We start from the raw sequence: 21,835 nt of genomic DNA on the forward strand, positions 1-21,835 counted from the left end.
GGCTCTGAGGGGTGAGCGGTGTGGGGCAGGGCTGAAGCTGGCCGCTGCGGGATGGGCCTCAGCCCACCCGCTTCCTGGCTTGGCTTCTTCCCTTCCTCGTGCTGTTCCTCCAGCCTGAAAGGTCCTTTAAGGATCTATTAAAGATCACTTGCACATGACAGAAATGAAAAACACAACGTATTTCTAGAATCATGCTGCCTGATCTCTAGCTGTGTGGCAGAGATCAAGAAATGGGGGGAGAAGTTATAAAAAAAAGTCAACTTTTCTTTCCTATCATTGAAGAGTTTCTACTTCATGTGTACATATTCTGTCTTCCATTTCATCTTTTCAAGAATATCTTAACAGTGTAAAGCAACTGTACTCCAATAAAAAAAAAATAAGAATACCTAAATGCAGCTCTCAGCTAGGCACAAGTTAATCACACAATATTTACTTGAGAGATAAAGAGCTGTAGGAGGAGTGATCCATCTAGGAAGAGGAAGTTCTACTGGCCAGTACAGAAAGCCCAGGGGACATCACCATGGCTCCCAGCCCCGGGAGCAAGGACCCTCCAGGAATATTGCCATCAGGAAGCAAAGCTAGACAGCAGGACCACATTGCTCTCTGCAAGTGTGCTGAGAAGCCATGAAGTGACTTCCCTGAAGCCTTAGGGTGGGTCCTGCCGGAAGCCCAAGTTTGGTGAGTCCCACCTCGGGGGAATTTCCGACTTTAAAACGTCCTGATCTTTTGCTCACGTGTTTCATTTTTACTGGCTGAGGGAGTCGTTAAGTAAAACGTGACATTTATATGTACGTGAATGGTGTTCGGAATCCTCGCCTGCGTTGGTTCTCCCAGCACCTTGCGTGCTCACTTGGTGGATGAGAAAATACGCTTTGAGATGGATGTGGGTTCCCAACCTCACCCAAGCTCTTAAGTGGCTAAGTGGAGGGATGTCCTTGCTGTGACAGCTTCATATCTCCTTTAATTTCTTAATCCATACCTCAACCTAGATGTCCCAAGAGTACATCACAACCTTCATGTTCATTGCCATTTTCTAAAGTTGTTTATCCTCCTTAAATGACCCCTCCCCATTCCCTATAACCATCAGTGGAGCCAAAAACATCAAAGTCAGCCTTGATTCTTCCCTCTCCTGGATGCTCTGGTCACTCAGGTAATTAGTCGTCATTTTTACCTGCTAAGTGGATCATAAGCCTTCCCTTCTTCTCATCTTACTAAACATGCATTCCTGTCTGTCAAGGTTTGTCCCCTGAAATCCATCCTCCATACAGAGCAACCTCTGTCCATTCAGAATCCCGCAGCTTGGTTTCCACTTAAAACCCTTCAGTGGTCCCTCACATCCTTCAACATTGTAGTTGGGAGTCTGGGGTCCAGACTACTTACTTGTTTGCCACCTGACCGTCCCTGAAGGAGGGCGAAGTCTGCAGAGCCTTAGGGGCTCCAGGACATCCAGTTTGAAAGTCACTGGATTATAGAATAAAAAGATCTTTCTAGCGCTTCCCTGGTGGCGCAGTGGTTGAGAGTCCGCCTGCCGATGCAGGGGACACGGGTTCGTGTCCCGGTCCGGGAAGATCCCACATGCCACGGAGCGGCTGGGCCCGTGAGCCATGGCCACTGAGCCTGCGCATCCGGAGCCTGTGCTCCGCAACGGGAGAGGCCGCAACAGTGAGAGGCCGGTGTACCGCAAAAAAAAAAAAAAAAAAAAAAAAAGATCTTTCCATGCAGTGAAAGCTCTCCAAGCCCTGGCCTTAGCCCACCTCTCCAGTCTCATTCCTTGTCATTTACTGTCTTCCAGTTTATATAACACAGGAAGGAACACTGAGAAGATGATAAATATTATTTTCTGTATTTGTTTTACAGATGAGACCACCAAGTGCTGGTGTGCCTAAGTAACACGCTCAAGGAGATGGTGTGAACCCCTGAGGCAGGTGGACCAGAGCCCACACTGCTCTTCACGACTAGCCACCTGTGCCCCTCATCAGACACCTCCTGGGAAGGCCGTGCCTGAGTGGAGTCCAGGTTGTTTTCTGTGCCCATAGAGGAGGCAGAATATTTGCTCCTGGCCTTCAGAGAATCCAAACAGAAACACTTACGTATCCTTAAATGCACTCACAAAAAAGGGCAACTAGTTCAGCTCTGAGAAGGACAGATTCCGATCTATAAAATATTGACCCCATAAGGTGGCAAGGATGAATACAATAATGTATATGGAAGACCTCTGTGCTCTTGAAAGCAGAGAGCAGAAGCACAAAGACTTGCAGGAGCTGGGCAGGGACCATAAATGATTTTTCTATCCAAGGGGAATGGCGGTGCACAGGGAATCCCCGCCACATTTCAAAAAGCAGCAGCTGCTCAGTTCTAACAGGCTGTCACTGCCCGAGATTTGGAAGGAAGCTCTCAGTACCGCCAACACTTCTGATTTTTAAGAAGAAATCTTGTTTCAAAATGTTGTCCCACCCAATTGTTTGTTGTCATGTATGGATCAAACAAAACAGCAGGAAACTGGGAGAGGGCTTTGGCCTGGAATCTGCCAGTTTGCAGCCTCTGCCTTAGAAAGGGCTTCGGGAAGGCCGGCTTTGTAGTTAGAGAAGCAGAATCTCACAAAGCAAACCACCTAAGGGCCGAGGACTTTGGAGTTGGCAGAAGCGTCCTCCCTGGGAGGGTGCGGTTGTAGCGGGCTCAGGAGAAGGAGACCGAGGACCGTCTGAAGACAGGGAAACAAACATCAGAGTGAGCGTCACCAGGCAGGCAGAAAATTAGAAGTGTCGGAATCGATCTGCTCTTCAGAGCCAGAGGACTCAATCAAGGTGGAAAACAGTAAAGAGCAAACTAAAATCAGCGAGCTCCAAATGGTTTGTTTGGGGCGCTGGCTCGAAAAAGGAGTCGCATAAGGTGGTGCCGTCTTCCGCGGCCCTTTAGTTTTCTCACTTCCCCCAAAGCCGAGGAAGACAAAACAAAACACTCTCCCTTCACATCGAACTTTGTGATTCTCTCATCACAAAGTTGAGATGGATTCTCTCATCCTCTCGCTAAGAACCTTTTATGACTTTCCCAGCTATATTCAAGGAGATAAAAGGCAAACTCAAAAATTTCAGCAGATAACCAGAACCTATGAAACACATTTCAGAAGGTTAAAATAGAAATCGAAACATAAAAAAAAAAAGCCTGCAGTAAACCATCTGTCCTCCAAACCTGTTTTACCCAGCCTTCCTCATCCTCTGATGGCAGTTCTGTCTTTCTAATTGTTCAGGCCCATTGGAATCAGTGCTGACCGCCCACTCTGTCAACGCTCCACACTTGATCCATCAGGAAATCCGATCGGCTCCACCTTCAAAATATACCTGAAATCCAAGCGCTTCCTTCAGCTCTGCTACTAATACCTTCACTGAGTCAGCGTTGTCTCACCTGGATCATCGCAGGGGCCTCCTGGTTGTTCTCCAGCTTCTATCTAGGCCCCTGCATCAGTAAGAATAGGCTACCTGTGGAGCAGAAATAATTATCAATCTCGCAGTCACTTAACCAGCAAAGTTACGAGAACACGCACTCTCACGGTTGAAATAGGTTAGTTGGTGGAGGGACTCTGTTCACCTCTTGCCCACCCAGACAGATGAGCAGCTACCATTGCCATCACATGGTGCTGGCAGAACTGCCCAGAGGCCCTGGAAGGATCCACCAGAAGTGAAATGTGTGACATCTGGTTACACCTCACTGGCCAAGCCAGTCACAGGAGGGTACAATCCAGCCGTGTCCCAGGAGAAGCAGACATACTCTGTGGATACACGAAGGACCAGCACACACCCCTAGGATCTGTTCTCAGCCCAGCAGACTGAGCCATCTTTTTAAGACCTAAGCTGGAAGGTGTCACCTTCCTGCCCTCCATTTTCTTGAGACAAACAAAGCCAGAGCTCCTGTGGTGACGGCAAGGTGCCACATGACCCCATGCCCCATTATGTCTCTGGTCCCACGTGTCCTACTTTCTGTTCCTTTGCTCACTCCATTCCTGAGCCTTTGAGCTTCCTCCTTCCTGTTCCTCAGACAAGCCAGGTGCAGTCCCATCTTTGGGCTTCTGCAGTGTCTGTTCCCTCTGCCTGGATGTATATGTGCATGGCTAGTTCCTTCAAGTTTCCATCTGACCCCCTTAAATTTTTTGTTCTCAAATGTCTTCTTACTTAAAATTGCATCCGTACATCCCTGTGTTTGACCAGGGGAACCATAGCTGCTTAGCTGCATTATCTTGAGAAATTTGCTTAATCTCTCAAAGTTTCAATAGCCTCCCTTGTAAGATTAGGTTGATGGTATGTGACTTGCTGGGTTATTATGAAAATTGAATGAGAAAATATACACGTGACGTTACACTCTTAGTTGTCACCAGCATAAGGCTGGTTCCTCTCGCCCATCCCCAGTTGTAAAATAGCGCAACAGCCATTTAATGGTCTTTTGTAGAATTTCATACTTTGGGGGGTTAGAAGGGACCTTAAAGTTTATCTGGTCTCGTGTTTCCAAATTATCTCCAGATCCTTGTCGATGCAAACCAAAGCATAACAAAGCAAAAATAGAACAAAACCAAAACACAACCCCCCTCCCAATTCTGTGGCCAAATAAGGAAGGGAGGAAAGTTTCTCCTATTTATGCTCAATTTTTGGAGATTCAGAACTCACGTTAGCATATTGAAAACTCTGAGGATCCTTGCGGTAAAGAAACCTGTTCAACTTTGTTTGAACCAACATTCTCCAAACTTAATTGACCACAGAACCCTGCATTTTCCCCTTCACATTAATGCTTGTTAACATCCTGTAGAACTAATGTTCTGTTGAACACAACTTGGGAAGTGCTGAGCTAGTCTAAATCTCACAGTTACTTGAGAACTAAGCTGTAGACCAGAGAGGTTAAGTGCTCAGCCCACTGTGGCACAGAGGCAGGGTGAGACTGGACCCTGACCTGGACACAATCCAGGGCCAGGTTCCTCATTTCACGATAAATAAAGTCATCAGATGTGAAAATGGAAAGACACTTTCTCCTATTTACTGACATTGTCAGACTCGCTCTCGTGCCCTGGGTCAGAGATCAGGGCTTTCACTGTCCATTTTCATCCCCTCACCTTGTTCTTGCAGCAAGAACTTTTGTTTACCCCTGAGGTCCTCCTTCCACTTTGGATTTCAGGGTGCAAAAAAAAAAAAAAAAAACCTTTGAGAGCAATGTCCAGGCAGAACTGTTAGTTATTATTTATCTGTGCCCGGGTGTCTTAGTAGACTGTATGTCTAAATGAGGGGGGAAAATGCTCTATAAATAAAGCAACAATCACCCCATGGCTCTGTCGCGTGGGAGAGCTCACAGACCAAAATCTGCGACAGATGAGCTGTCATTGCCTAGACCCCCTCCCCACCCTTAAAGCCTACCTACCACATGCTCATGCCTTCTTTATCCTTTTCTCCTCTCCTGGGCAACGGGATGTGACAGGTGGACATTTTCTGAGTATAAACGTTTTCAAACGAGGTGGACGGGCTGGGTCCATGGGCTGAACATATACTGTTGGGAAGCTTAGCTCCTGGCTGAGTGTTAACGATGCTTTCTTCCCCAGCGTGCCCTGGTTTGTTTAAGAACAGTCTATGAGCGCTTCCTCTGGAGCCGTGTCTGTATCTCTGTTGTCGTTCATGTCGATGAAGATTATGTATCTCAGTAATGTACTGTATTCGCAGACATTGTGACACTAGTTGCAAGATGATGTCTCTGATTGACACTGGGCTGTATGTAGCACACTTTCTTCTCGGATCTTTATGAGATCTTGGTTCTGATTGGCTTGTTTATGCGTCACAATCACACCCTGAGATGTACAGGGACGATACGACGCCTCCTTTTCCTTTTCATAGGTAAGTTGAGGCACAGATCAGAGAAGTGTCTTGCCCAAGATCAAATGATCAGATGTCTAGACATTTGAAGAACCTGGACTTGAATTCATCCTTTGACTAAATCCTGGACTGTCTTCACACTCATGATTCCTGACCTTGGAAAGGTTGTCTTAAATACTCCTTCCTTGTTCCTGCATGGGCTCCTCGGTGACTTGGAAACTGCACATGGTGGAGGCCAAGGTCAGGGCTGACAGATGTGTAAGTGCCCAGGATCCTAGCCTTCCAGTGAGACGCACGCTACCATCACCACCATCATGGCCGAGCAGACAGACTTCCCAATCTATCCCCGGCCCTGGGCTAACTGAATAAGAGAAAGATGTGATCTAACCACAGTACCAGTCCATTTTGTGTGTAATACATTTGTAGGCGTTAGTTAACAAGGGATGTGTACAAGTAGTAAAATATATAATATCTCCCAAAATAAGAACAGCTTTAGTGTGTTAGCTTTCCTGATTATAAAAGCATCATTTACTGCAAACAATATGGAAAGTACAGAAACCTATGGAAAAGAACGTGAACATCAATTATTTCCCATTCCCCAAAGGAACCCGAGGCAAACATCTTGGCTGGACTCTCTCCAGGTACAGGTCTCGCTCACCTGCCCACGAGCCTGTGCAGGAGGTGACATCTCTGCTTTCCGACATGGCTGCTTTAGTACCAGCTATAAACACAAATTTAGTCAATTCTAGAGGGTGCCAATGGAAGAAAAGAAAATCCGGTTTGCTGTGGCTGGAACATATCAGTTGTTAAACTTTATAAGATCATAGACCTCTCTGAGATTTTGATGAAAGCCATGGATAATTCTCAGAGGAAAAAAAAATCTATCCACATACACAGGATACTTTGCATATAACGTTAAGGAATTCAGGAGTTCTACCTGTAATTCCCCTGAAGCCCTTCAAGTCAGAAAGACTCCTGCTGTAAATGAAGAAAGAAGTATTCATAACTCTTATCACAATCTATATATTTGTTTACTTACGTAATATTTCTCTCTCCCACTAGATTATGAGTTTTACAATAGCAGAGACGGTTTATTTTATTCAAAGGTGTACAGGCGGTGCCTGGTAGCTAAGATGTCTCAGTTATTTGTGAAATGAAGTAACGAATGAACGAATGTGTGTGTACGGGTGTTCCTTTGCACCAGCAGCGACTTACGCATGATATAAATAGGAGGATTGGTTAGGGGAAAAATAGGAAGGGGGAAGTTTTCATCTGCTTTTTTTATACAGATATAAAAAAAGATGGTAGGGTAGGGTGCCATTCTGTGAAGAGATAGTATTAGTTGTTTGGCGGGGGTGGGGATTATAAACTTTTCATCCAGGTAGGGAGGGCAGCAGTAGCCTGGGTCCTTGGAAACCCTGCCTCATGGTGTCATCACAGGAGGATCTTTTCATCTACTTGGTAGATATTGTCTGACCCAGATGCATGATGGGAAGGTATAACCCGGCACTGCTCACCATTTTTCCTTCCTGTTTATGTTCTTCCAAATGCCTACTTTTCCCTGAATTCAACACCAGTCTGCTCAGGATCCAGCCTCTGTCTCCCTCATACTCAGTGTCTGGAAGCTCATATCAGATTGTTCACAAACAATGAATTCCTTATTGGCTCCATTTCCATGGAAGACAACGCTCTTTACTCCAAATCATCGGTCCTGCCAGTGACTAGGTTTGCCTCTGCAATGCCCCTTGGGCTGCATTCCACTTCCTAGATTCCTAGGTTCCTTCTTGGAAGTTCAGGCTTGGATGTGTCATGCAGCTGTGCTTCAGAGAGAGAAAGAGGGGTTAAGTGATGTACAGAGCAGGGCGTCATCTCCTGGTCTCTGCTGCTTGTCATTACCTTGTTAGGTGCACTCGGCACTAATCGCGCAGTCAACACAAATATGCCTGGTGAGCTGAGCAGTGCAGAGCAATAGACTGGACGGGAAGGTTAGATCACAGCCACTCGAAGGGGGCGAGAGGCACAGGCGGGCTGGGTGGGGAAGAGCCCGGACGCGTGGAGTGGCCCTGAGTCGGCCTGCGGGGACGCAAGCGGAGCTCTTCAAGGCAGGACCCCAGGGACCACTCAGCTCTTGCTTCCTCTCTCTTGACGTCACCGGCCTTTGAGACTTTCTAGCTTCTAACCCCAACTGTTAGAATGAGAATACCTGGCACCTAGTAAATAATCAGCAAACACATGCTGATTTAAACAGAGGGAATGATTTGATGAAATTATTCAAACATTTATTGAATGTCTCTCTTCCAGAGATGGGGCTAGTGCTCAAGATGCCATTGTCTGTTCTAGTCCAGAAGAAGGAAATTCACATACAATAATAATAAATGTATAATATGTCGAAAGAGCTGGAGTAGACTTAAGTGACTGTTCTGTGAAAAGTGCAAAGAAAGAAGTGACTCTCTTAGCCTGCAACATCAGGAGAACATCTAAAAAGCGACACGTGAGTCTGTATTTACTTGATCCACTAATATTGAGCTCCTACAACATGCCAGGGGTTGTGAAAAGCACTGAGAAGAAAATGGTGCAAAATCATTTTGGACTTAAAGGAGCTCACGTTTTACTGGGGAAACAGACCAATGAAAAGGCATTTGAGGGGGAGCGCTTGTGTTTGGTTTACTATTGTTTACAGTGATGCGTTTGCTCCTCTGTGGGAGGATTATTACATGTGATCATTCCTCTCCTGCGTCCTGATGATAGGCTTGGCCGTGCTCTGGCCAGTTGAATGTGAGTGTATGTTGCCTACACCATGTCTGGTCAGGGACTTTACATCCTATGGATGCTCCATTCAGTCTCTTATGTTCCTATGTCACCTGCCATGAGAAGAGTATGTCTCAAAAGGGGGCTGTCCCCCAAGCAGGACCTGAAAGAGAGGCTGCCCTGAGCAGATCTGAGCCTGACTCACAGCCTGAAGCAGAGACTCAGCAGCCAGGTCTTATCTGTAGACATGCAACACGAGCAACAAAGACGTCTCTCTGGTTTTGCTCTAAGCTAATGAGACTTGGGGCTGCTTGTTACACAGTGTCACTTAGAGCAATCTAACTAATACAGTGGTAATAGGGGTAAAGCAGAGACCATAGTAAGGAAACATGAGGGAAGTTCAAATGCCAGCCTAGAGCAATGGTCAGCAAAGACTGCCTGGGAGAAGAGGGGCATCTAAGCTGAGTCCTGAGCAGAGAAACGTTGGAAGAAGAAGGATGATCCAGAAAGTGGAGATGCTCAGGTAAAGGCCCAAATAAGGGAGGCTGGAGATATAACTGATGGAAGAAAGCCTCTGAGGAGGAAGGAGGAGGGAAATGCAGTCCAGAACCTTGAGGACTGACAGCAGAGGCAGCACAGGTGGAGGTAGGTACAAAGATGCTTGTGTAGGCAAAGGACAGGAGCTTGAGACAATTGCAGGTTGATGTTCCTTTGGAGTCTCTGCTCAGGTATTACCTTATCAGTGAAGATCCTCTTTACCATCTTTTAAAAATGTCCATTTGTTCCTCCCCTGCCCCCTTTTTATTTTTCTCTGTGACAACTTCACTATTGGACATACTGTGCAGTAGAGAACTTGCTCATTTGTTTGCTGTCATTCACTTCCCACTGGAATGTAAGCTCCGCAAGGTTTTGTCTCTTGTATTCACTGCTGTATTCCTAGAACCCAGAAGTATCCCTTGCTCACGGAGGGACTCAGTAAATACTTGTTAGATGAATGGATGGTTGGATGATGACTTCTAGTTTTTCAAGTGAAACAGGAGGCAAGGTCGTCTGCCGAGGGCGTTTGGGGAAGCATAGAAGGGCACCAGGCGATGTTAAGAGCCCAGTGGAAGCTGGAGACCTGAGATAATTTGTGAGTTGTGATTTTCTCCAAAGGTTCTTCACAGATCCCATGAAGGAGGGGAGACGGATCCAGGGTTGAAGGTTTTTCAAGGTCAGCATAATGGAAAGAAAAAGATCAAGGACATTTTGGGAACTTGGCAGCAGGAGGTGCTTTTGCTGGAAGTGTTAGAACCTGGGGTCTTGCCTGGATGGAGAAACGGAATGAAGACAGGAGGGGACAGATGGACAGGGGAGGAGGAGGAAACAGCCCTTATGATAATGAAATGGAGAATTCCAGGCCCAGTGAGTTGCTCATCCTGATGAATGGGGCTATGGGGGAGAGCCCTGTGTGAAATGAGCCAAGTGAGACAGGAGATGTGGAAGGGTCCTATGTACCATATTAGGGGGATTGTCATGGAAAGGGCTCCAGGTTCACTTTGGACTCTGGAATTTACTAGTGCATGACTCCATGTGAATTATTCTCTCTAGGTATCCGTTTTCTCATTTTTAAACTAGAGATAATAATAACATCTTTCTCATGGAACATTTATGAGGATCGAATGAAATAAGATATGCAAATGCAGCTAGTATATTTAAGAGAATAAATCAGATAACATATGATACTGCATATTGCCTGCATAGAACAAGTGTCCCATAAATGTTTGTATTCTATTTTGCTGTTTATTTGCTTATTTGGTTTTCTTTTTAGGCTAGAGGTTCACCCCTAGAATGTAGGTATGAGCAGGGTATGGGAGAAATGAGAGCTATTTGATTCATCTGGGGAATGTTTTTAATACTAGACATGATTTCAGTATTCCCTCCAACTTCATCCTCAACCTTCAAAGAATCGCTGCAGGAGGTAGTGGGCTCCCTTTAAAAGTTTTTCTGTAGGTGAATAACGGGTCCTGATCTGCAAACACAGCTCTGGCGTTAGTGTAAAAAAATAGGTGGTGGGGGCTTCCCTGGTGGCGCAGTGGTTGAGAGTCCGCCTGCCAATGCAGGGGACACGGGTTCGTGCCCCGGTCCGGGAGGATCCCACATGCCGTGGAGCGGCTGGGCCCGTGAGCCATGGCCACTGAGCCTGCGCGTCCGGAGCCTGTGCTCCGCAACGGGAGAGGCCACAACAGTGAGAGGCCCGCGTACCGCAAAAAAAAAAAAAAAAAAAAAAAAAGGTGGTGGAAGAGACCAGAGGGCATTACAGAGAGTAATGTTGAGGGGTAATGTAGGGGTCATGTTGAGGTCAAGATGCTTCTTTTGGCAGGAGACTGGGAAAAAGAGAGGTCCATTTGACCTCTGATTAACTTTTTGGGTGTCTAAGGAATTAGATATTAGGAAAAATGACTTGGATTCTCTATAGTTTATGTTTGAAAGACTGGTCAAGATTCAAATCCTGACTCTTCCATTATTGGGTGTATAACCTGGACTACTTACATCATCTTTCAGCTCTTTTTTTCTCATATGTAAAATAGAGAAAATAAAACTCACCGCAGAGGACTACTCTGGTGATAAAGTGAGATTATGCATCTGAGGGTCTGTCGTGGAGGTCCCATCAGGCACTAAGTAAGTGCTCACTAAATGGCAGTAGTGGTGATTGTTGATTTTGGTGTTATTGGTTTCCGTGGATCTCTGGGGTGGGGAAATCTCTGAGTTTTACAACAGGTAAATAATCGTGAGCTCTGTCGATAGAAAATAATGTTTGGTTGATGTATTATTTAGGGTAGATGATAACCTCCATAATAAAGTGATTCTGAATTACAATGTTTTAAACAAAAGAGAATTTTATTCCTCCCTTGCCTGACAGCACAGAGTCTGTGGAGTGGCTCTCCATTCCCAACAAGTGGGTCTACCTCCAAGTCCAGGCAGCTGCTCTGTTCTCTCATCTCTAAAACTCAGGGAAGACCTCTCACTAGAAGAAGAAAACGAGCAATGAGCTACAAAGAAAGGACGGGGTGACTCTGGGCAAGGGAACTTGAGTGGGAAAAACGTCAGAGACTCATGCATTTTAAGCATCTCTATGACTTGGAAAGTTCTTAGCAATGCATGGCTCACCCCTCATCTGCTAAAGCTGAATCAGATGTAACCTGGCCCAAGCGGCTAAGTTCCAGAGAGTCCTAGAGCCAAAGACCCAGGAGGGTGATTACCACAGAAGTCCTGTATGTGGAGAATCAGGTGGCCTTCAGGTAGGACCTTCGTCCTGGTTTGCCTGGGACAGCCTTGGCTTTAGCAGAAAAAGTCCCACATCTCAGGAAACCACTCAGTCCCAGGGAAACCAGGATGGTTGGTCAACATTTCTTCAGGTTTTATTTAGATTTTTTTTTCCATTGTTGCTTCAGTTACTGCCAAGGAAGAAGACCGTTCTTTCTCCCATCCGTATAATAGCAACATGCCCAGACACACACCCCACACACACATACACCCTAGAACTTCTCCATTGGGTTGACGTGCTATGGTCAAGCTCTTATGGAAATATCAGGATCAAGGAAAAATATAATTCATTCATTTATTGAGCACTTATTACACACTGACAGTACACCAAGTACTATGTTAAGCACATAATATACAAGGACAAATGAGACATGAATTGCGATTCCCAAATGTTCACAGTTGACCTGGGGGGAGATATCAGTAACCTGATGATTACAATGGAGTGTGGAAAGTGCTGTGACGGAAAGAAGCTCAGGATACACAGGAATAGAGGGGAAGGTGTCCAGCCAAGCCTGAGGAAAGTGGGGCAGGTCTCTTGGACATAGTGACCCTGAGTTCCTGCTTGCAAGGCAGATACTAAGTTTTCAGGCAAAGTAAGTGTGGGGAGGAAAGTGGGGCTGAGTGTGGGGAGAGAGTGAGGGTAGGATGAAGGGGGGAGAGAGCTCTGCGAAGCAAAGGGAGCATCTGAGTAGCTGGCACATGGCTTTGGAGTTGAGACTTAAGAAGCTGAGACTTAAGTAAGTTGGCTGAGTGATACCTCTTCCCTTCAAAAGCCCATTCCTTTATCACTTCTTCCCACACTGGGGTGAGCTGGTCGTTAGAACTGTGCACGGGTCCTAATGAATCTCTGGAAAGTGAGATGGCTTCTTCTGAAATCTTTAACGCCACTCACTGTTCTGAGAGCAGGTGGATTAAGTCCATCAGAAGAGGATCACACACGAATCCAGAAATGTCCCTGGAGTCCTGACTCGCATTCCTCTGCTCGCCCAGCCAAGAAGCATGCAGAGAAATACTAGAAAGTGTGAGCTCTCCAAATGCAGGTGAAGCACCTATGAATTCATCCTCGTGCTCCAGAGCTGTCTCCTGCTGGCCGCACGTCTCTAACGGGGCTGTGTTAAGCTGCTCTAGGGTCCGAGGAAGGTACAAAGTTAGAGGTTCTTCCCGTTGCTTCCATGAAGAATATTTAAAATGTTGACTAAAATAAGTAATTAAATCACAGGTTGCCATGATTGAGTCCAGTCAAAATCCTACTCAATATTTACACTAACATTTGTCAGAACTTTAAGTTGCATGAGCTTCTTCTCCTGAAACCAGATCCTGTCCTGCTCAAGGTCTAACCTCACAAGTCTCTTCTGTCTCAGATAAGTTATTAGCGATGTCAACAGGTACGTGTGAGAGAAACACCTGGGATGCATTTCTTGGCCCTGACTTGAAGAAGAATATGGACTGAACTGTGTCCCCTCAAAATTCATAGTGGAAGCCCCAATGTGACTGTATCTGAAGATAGACTGTATCTTAATTAGATATCGAATTAAGGTTGAATCAGGTCATAAGGGTGGGGCTCTCATCCAACAGGACTGGTGTCTTTATAAGAAGAGGAAGAGACATCAGATCTCCCTCCACCCCGAAACTCCAGGCTGTGCACACCCAGAGGGAAAGCCACGTGAGACAAAGCAAGAAAGCAGCCGTCTGCAGGCCAGGAGGGAGCTCTCATTAGAAACTGAGTGCTGCACCTTGACCTTCGACTTCCAGCCTCCAGAACTACGAGGAGACACACTTCTGGTGTTCAAGCCGCCTGGTCCATGGCATTTTGTTGTGGAAACCCCAGCAAACTCATCTGTCCCCTTCGGAAGATGTCTTTGGTCCTCCTCAGATGAATCTCTTCTACCAACTGCCACAACCCCAGCCTCTTCACTGGATAAGGAATAAAAAGAGAAGGACCTGTTCCTGAACCTCAACCGCCCAGAGGACAACGCTCTTGCTGGGAGAATGGGAGCGACCCGGTCCTGCACAGACCTCTGCATCCTTAGTTCCTCTCTACCCTGAATAAGATGAGGGAACCCTAGGAAGAAAAATGAAAATAATTGACAATAGCAGTAGAACTCTGAACCTCCACATCTTAGCAGGGTTGCAGGGGTGTTTCAGAGACTAGTCCAGGTTACAGTGTATCTTTGCTGGAAATATTGCTCCTTTCCTGGTCTGGGGGCAAATGGGCACCTCTGCCTCCGAGATCTCCCCAGGGATCCTTTCTCTCTAGAGAAACGAACGCCAGTCCACCTACACGGGACAGCTCTTATTTCTCAGCCAGCAGGAAGCATCGCCAGTGAAGAATGTTCCCTAATTATCCGCACACCTCCCAGCAGAGCACGGGTGTGTGAGCCGGGACGAGTGATGACGATGCATCTGGAAGGCTCACGGAGAGAAGACGGAGGCGCTCCCTCGCTGGCACTTATGAAGAATTCATGGATATTCCTGCTGCAGCCCCTTCATTTAGCCAGAACCCTTGCATAAGACGCATGCATAATTGAAAGGCCCAAACCGTCGGCTTCTCCATGAGAGCAGAGGCCGGCATCCCGCAGGCGGGTGGGTGCACACACACGGAGGTGCAGCGTGGGCCCTCTGACAGCTGCTTCTGTGGCCTCGGCGTTACTTTATATTTAGTGCCTTATAGTTAGTGACAGCCTGTCCAGCATGGGGTATTTCTTATCTAAGGAGATGGGCGCTGGACGGTCCCTATGGGATGGACAGTGTCGGGAGGGTCTCTCCATCTCACGGGTGGTTGATCTAGAATCTAGGTAACTGTTTTCTGACTGCAAGCCATGCCACATTATGGGTCACAAAATCAATTTATTGGGTCATGGTCAGCATTTTTAAAAAAGAATGCAATAGAATAGAATAAAACTTTTTGGTATACACACATACACACTCACACACACAATGTGTCCTGATGTAAAATGTGGATCACAATAAAAATTTTGAAAGGAAAGTCATTGGGGTCTGTGAACTTTAAGTCCCTTTTAAACCTGAAATTCCATAATTATATCAATCTTCTACTTTGTGCTGAGTGCTGAGCAAGGCATTGTGGGATTCGAATAGGTTGAAGATGGTCCCTGAACTAGGGCCCTGGTCCAGGGAGGGAAGCCAATAAATAGTATACTTCCAACGTATACTTCGGCCAGGCACTCTGCTAGGCTCTTTCTTATTGTCTTATTTCTTTTAATCTCAGCAAAAATCCTGTGAGATGTGTATTTTTCTTTTCATTTTCTGGGTGAGGAGATGGGCTCAGAAAGATGTATGTCACATAGTGATCATGGATTGCAAGACTTCACATGAAATAATGGGGGAAAGATTACATTCCCAAGTGTTTGCTTCGGGCAATAACGGTCATAGAGAACCCGTGAGAGAAGGGATCAGTGTGAATTGTCCCTGCAGGCTGACTGGTTCTCAGTGGTAGCCTTTGTGGACAAGGCCCTTCTAAGTTTGGGGAACAGAATAAAGAAAGAAGCAGAATAAAGTTGAGATCAATTCAAAAAACAGGAACTGCATTCCAGGCTCTGTGTTAGGCCCTGGAACACGGCAACAAGCACCAAACATCCCTGCCCCCAAGGAGCTTAAACTGGAGAGCAGGCTCTTGCAGAAAGGAGCATTTGGGGGATGCTGCCTGTTTTTATATCTGACAGAGCATTTAGGAGACTCAAGCAATTCCCTGTTACCTGGAACTTACGGTTGTCAATGGGTGGCCCATGTAAAAAGCATTCTTGTTTCCCCAGGCTACCAGGTTTCACTGATTAGAATAAGAACAATTTACCGAAGAGCACAGAAGGTCTGGAAGAGCCTGGTGCTTTTCCAGAGCAGCCAGGAATACAATCAGGGAGTTTCGCAGGCAGGGAGTGCTGTCAGTAAAACCCGAAGCCTTAGCCAAGCAGCCCGGGTGTGGGCTCGGATGCGGTTCCCAGGATGCTTCACGTGCAGAGCTGGTGCCAGACGTTGCTCCAAAGACCCAGTCACCCTCTGGGTGTCTCATCTTTGCCTCTCAGTCACATGCCTCATAGTGCTCTGACTCGCCATGCCAGGGCGAAAATATCTCCCTGGTGTTTCCCTGGTACCCACCAACCACTTCTCTCCAACATTTTCTCATCTCTGTTTCACATCTTCTGACAGAGCCAACCACTGTGTCCTGGATTCCATTCTTTGTCCTATTCTGTGTTCCTTCACCAGCTCTTCTGTTTTTGCAGAAGCCAGCAAAATGTCTCCTTGTCCGTCTCCTCTCTTTTTCCAACTCACGTCATTCCCAATTCACGCCTCAGAGAGTGGCTATGAGGCAGCTTTTACACACAGCGCATGCCAACTCCCTCAAACACCTGTCATCTCTCAAACTAAGCTCCTTTAGGAGGTTTTCCCGGACTGTGGATCAGAAAGGCACCATCTCACCTTACAGAAACATCCTTTATATAAAACTGCTTCTCAAAATGAATTCAGTGCAGCAGACACACAAAATCCTTAAGAATGGCAGTCTACCTTTACAGTGTGGCCTTAGGACAGGTGTTTCCAGTGGGGGAATACCTTGTCTTTCTACTGTCTTACGTGGTGCTTACAAGCTGGGAGGGTTCAGACAGCAGAGGCAAGACTGGGGTAGACCAATCCATTCACACACAGCTAGTGAATTTATTGTGTGCAATGCCGTGTTGTGGACAGACGTACTGGGGAGACAGAAGATGAAAGGAGAAACTCTGTTCTTCAGTAGTTTGCAGTTGAGTTGGAAGAGGGGGATGCAGATGTATTTGTAAGAATTCCTGACAGAGGACAGAATCCTAAGGCAAGGTGACACGTGTGGTTCCCAAGTACTCCGGGCAGGTGCCTTGCTTGCTTGCTTGTTTGTTTCTCTTTCCTCTCAAGCTCAACAGGCCCACAATCTTCCTGGGAACCACCAGACAGCTTCTGGGTTCTTGGCTTCCCCTCCCCGACGCGTGTCCCCGCCTCTCAGCCTCCCCGCCTTCCCCCGCAGTCAGGAGAGGGCTCCCTGAGGATGGATAAGAGTGGTGGTTTCATCTTCCACGCACTGTGTTCGGGGCTGGGAAAGGCATGCTGATGAGTCAGGAGCTTGGAGCAACTGCTGAGGGCATTAAATAATACAAAACTCAGTGTCTGGTTTTCAAAATAACCCAAATAAAAGCAAAATATTTTCTGCCTAATTTTGTCCATGAGAGTTTCTTGGCTCTTTTATTACTTTTATGATACAAATATTTCATGACCATCGTTTCAAAAGAATAAACGAGGGACTTTCCTGGTGGCACGGTGGTTAAGAATCCACCTGCCAATGCAGCAGACACGGGTTCGAGCCCTGGTCCGGGAAGATCCCTCATGCCGCGGAGCAACAAAGCCCGTGCACCGCAACTACTGAGCCTGCGCTCTAAAGCCAGTGAGCCACAACTACTGAGCCTGCGTGCCACAACTACTGAAGCCCGCGCGCCTAGAGCCTGTGCTCCGCAACAAGAGAAGCCACCGCAATGAGAAGCCCGCGCACCGCAATGAAGTATAGCCCCTGCTCGCTGCAACTAGAGAAAGCCCGCGTACAGCAACGAAGACCCAACACAGCCAAAAATAAGTAAATAAATAAATAAGTCTTTAAAATAAAAGAATATGAAAATATACTAAGTACAATCTGAAAGCTACTCTTCACCCCTCCTGCACCCCACCCCCGAGGCGAGCACTGTCTGCCCACTGACTCACCTCCATTCCCCTCTCAAGATAGACACGGACACTTATATTTGATCGATGACTGGAATACTACACTCATTGCTCTTTGATTCTTTTCTTGTAATAATAGCGTTCAGAGACACATAAGTACGTTAGCGATACCCCATGTGTAAACAACTGTATAGCACTCTGTGAAAGGGAAGAACAAAAATGAACCTTAAAATATTCCTTACGACGGCGATCTATGTGGTGCTTGTTTCTATTATTAGACAAAACTGCACTCAGCGCACTTGTAGCCGGCTCCTTGTGCCCTTGCATGTTTCTCCAGAAAAGAGAACCTCAAGGTAGAATTGTTGACCAATAGGAAAAACACGTTTAAAATGTTGATTGATGATGTTTCACGTATGGCCCAATGGTGTGTGAAATGCTCTTCTCTTCCACCCGCAGCAACCCTTGACATTATCAGTATTTTAAAACTATTGCCAATCTATTGCAGGGCGTGGAGTGGGGAACCTCGTTATTGTTTAAATTTGAATATCTCTGTTTACTAGTTGGCTTGAAACTCTTCTCCTACGTTTGTTTGTTTTTTTAGTGTTTCCTTTCTGTGTATTGTTTACTTGCCTGTTTTTATACTGTGGCGTTGATGGGTATGGAGATGTACTGCATCCCTCGCATATACTCAACTTCCTAGGGACTCCAACCCCTGGCAGGTTGCCTGTCTTATCATGATGATTGGCAGGAGTGCCTTAGGTATTCCGGATGCCAAATGAAAGCTGCAAATGTAATGGGTTCCAAACCCATCAGCCAGAAGTGAAACTCTCCTCATTTCTCTCTCGCTGAATTTGATGTCCACCCTTTCCACTAGATGGCAGAAGCTGAATCTCAGACCCAACCGTCATGGCTCTTTTCCTCAGCTTGGGGTCAGGTTTCTGGGGTATGGGTACCAAGGTGTCGTTGGCAGGAGGCATCTGGTCTTCAGTCACATTTTGTCCACCCTGCCTCCCCTGAGAAAAGCTTTATATCCTCTGGTTCTTGATCTTTAAGTTAAAGCTGAGTCATTCTTTGTTCCCGTTCAAGGTGACTTGAGCTGATGCTTCAGTGCTGTTACTTGGTGCAGAGGGATAATTCGGCTGTTTTTGCGCGTGTTACACATGAGAGAAAACGCTGAGTACCTGTCAAACCCATCCTTCCAGACACACCACACAGGCATTTTTTGAGCCATTGCTCTCCCACCACACAGGGCTGGGTTAAGGAGAGGGCATGTTGGGGTCTTGTGTATCCCCGGGCCTCACTTAAGAAAAAGAGATGTAAGACTCCTTGTTTCTGAGTTTTCTGTCACTTGTACCTCCACCATATGCACACACAGCCCCTACGACAACAGCTCAACCTGTGGCAGGATTTCTTTCTCAAGATAACGAGTTTCTCAATTCTCTTTGTTTCCTTTTCAACTCCTTTTCTTCGCGAAGCCACTAAAAAATCTTGATTGAGAATGGAGACAGTCAAATCTGCAGATTGAGATGGTTACAGACGCCTTTTTCCAAATGTTATTCTATGCCATGTCCTAGGCTTTTGAAATTTGAAAACTGAGAAGGGACCCTTTTGTTTTCTGCATTATTCTGTGTCATGTGTCCTCTGAGGCAGGGAACGTAGAACGCCCTTGCTGCTGCCGAGGTGAGGAGGGGGCAGCTGGGTGAGGGGACAGGGGGCCCACGTAACAGGAAGGTAGAGAAAAATCAGTTATTATATCAAAATATTATTCCACTGCACCAGTATTTCTTTTACTTGTCTTTTAGCTTTGTTTATGGAGTCTTTTGTCATGCAGACATTTATAATTTTTGTACAGAAAAACCTGTCAATCTTTTCCTTTATAAATTCTAGGTTTTGTATCTTACTGAGGAAAGCCTTCCAGTACACAATTTAAAAACACATTCTCTGATACTTTCCTCAAATACTTAAAGAATTTTGTTCTTTATATTAAACTCTTCATCCCGTCTTGAATTAATTTTTTTGTAAGTTCAAGAAAAAAATTTGTCTCTGTCTGTGTTGTCTATTTGTCTTTCTCTTTTCCTTTTAGATGGACCATTATCATTTTCCCAGCACCATTTATTTAATAGTGAATTCCTTCCCCACTGCTTTAAAACAATCTTTATTATAAACTAATTGCCCGTAGGTGCACAAATCTTATTCTAAACGGTATTCTAGAGTATTCCAGACACAGAATAAGGAAGAGATGGCAGTTGTAATGCTTCTTCCTCAATTGGCTTCCTTTCCTGTGTGTATTTCATGAAGATGAATGTGATTCTAACGTCTAAAGAGAATGTTTGCAAGCAACAAGTTTCTAAATTTAAACGAGTGGCTTCATTTTTGATCCACCTCTAAAAAAAGAGTGAAACCTTCCAATTCTGGAGGAAAAAAATGCTTATGCCAGACTCCTAAGGGAGTTTAAAAGATCATCTGACTGTATGTCATTTTATATCTGATGGAACTCCACTGTGTTCTTTGGCTGGCAGATGCATTTTAAATTCATTGGCTGATTATTTTCCTGTGCAGGGTCTCTGCCTGCTGAGTCAATGTTGGCGGTTCCATATTCCTAAGAAACTATTTATTTCATCTAGATATTCAGCACTATTGGCTTAGAGCTGTACCTCACGTCCTCACAATATTTACAATTTAATTCATGTCTTCTTTCTTATTTCCAGTAGTGCTTGTATAAAATATTTCCTTCGATGACACTAGCCTGGGTTTTATCTACTTTATTGGTCTTTTCAAATGACCAGATTTTATTTTTATTGATCAGGTTTTTTGCTATTATTGTTGTTTCTTTTATATCATTCTCTTTTATGGTTATTTGTTTCCTTCATTGACTCTGTGATTCATTTTCAAATTTTCCCTTGTAGCCAACGTTGGCCATTTGCTATACCTCTGGCCAATGAACACTACTAGGATTTAAGGAAAACATTTGTTTTCCTTTAAAATGGGGTGGACGAAAGCTAACACACTCTTTGCCTTCCTGCTTGGATATGAATGACATGTCTGGAGAAGCAACAGATATCTTGAGTGATAAGGCAAAGGCTAACAAAATGGTAAAACCCTTGGCTGGATACTATTTAAGCACTGGCTTAATTCCAGTAACCACACATTTCTGGACTTGCTTTTTTTTTTTAACATCTTTATTGGAGTATAATTGCTTTACAGTGGTGTGTTAGTTTCTGCTGTATAACAAAGTGAATCAGCTATACAAATACATATATCCCCATGTCTCCTCCCTCTTGCGTCTCCCTCCCACCCTCCCTGTGCCAACCGTCTAGGTGGTCATAAAGCACCGAGCTGATCTCCCTGTGCTATGCGGTTGCTTCCCACTAGCTATCTATTTTACGTTTGGTAGTGTATATATGTCCATGCCACTCTCTCACTTTGTCCCAGCTTACCCTTCCCCCTCCCTGTGTCCTCAAGTCCATTCTCTATGTCTGCATCTTTATTCCTGTCCTGCCCCTAGGTTCTTCAGAGCCTTTTTTTTTTTTTTTTTTAGATTCCATATATACGTGTTAGCATACGGTATTTGTTTTTCTCTTTCTGACTTACTTCACTCTGTATGACAGACTCTAGGTCCATCCACTTTACTATAAATAACTCAATTTCATTTCTTTTTATGGCTGAGTAATATTCCATTGTATATATGTGTCACATCTTCTTTATCCATTCATCTGTTGATGGACACTTAGATTGCCGTCCTGGCTATGTAAATAGAGCTGCAATGAACATTTTGGTACATGACTCTTTTTGAATTATGGTTTTCTCTGGGTGTATGCCCAGTAGTGGGATTGCTGGGCCACATGGTAGTTCTATTTATCGTTTTTTGAGGAACCTCCATACTGTTCTCCATAGTGGCTGTGTCAATTTACATTCCCACCAACAGTGCAAGAAGGTTCCCTTTTCTTCACACCCTCTCCAGCATTTATTGTTTCTAGATTTTTTGATGATGGCCATTCTGACTGGTGTGAGGTGATACCTCACTGTAGTTTTGATGTGCATTTCTCTAATGATTAGTGACATTGAGCATTCTTTCATGTGTTTGTTGGCAGTCTGTATATCTTCTTTGGAGAAATGTCTATTTAGGTCTTCTGCCCATTTTTGGATTGGGTTTTTATTTTATTTTTTTTGATATTGAGCTGCATGAACTGCTTGTATATTTTTGAGATTAATCCTTTGTCAGTTGCTTCATTTGCAAATATTTTCTCCTA

At 45.3% G+C, this 21,835-nt stretch overlaps 1 long non-coding RNA gene across 1 annotated transcript in view; it reads left to right on the plus strand.

Moving 5' to 3' along the window:
* LOC138842790 (uncharacterized) overlaps positions 1–21,835 on the plus strand; it is a 398,664-nt gene that overhangs the window by 361,700 nt on the left and 15,129 nt on the right. The window contains exon 5 of the long non-coding RNA XR_011377671.1: positions 1,858–8,334. This is a non-coding gene — a long non-coding RNA (uncharacterized lncRNA). The remainder of the gene's footprint in view (positions 1–1,857; positions 8,335–21,835) is intronic.

This window comes from Globicephala melas, chromosome 8 (assembly GCF_963455315.2).
Source record: "Globicephala melas chromosome 8, mGloMel1.2, whole genome shotgun sequence".
In the NCBI taxonomy this organism is placed as follows: Eukaryota; Metazoa; Chordata; class Mammalia; order Artiodactyla; family Delphinidae; genus Globicephala; species Globicephala melas.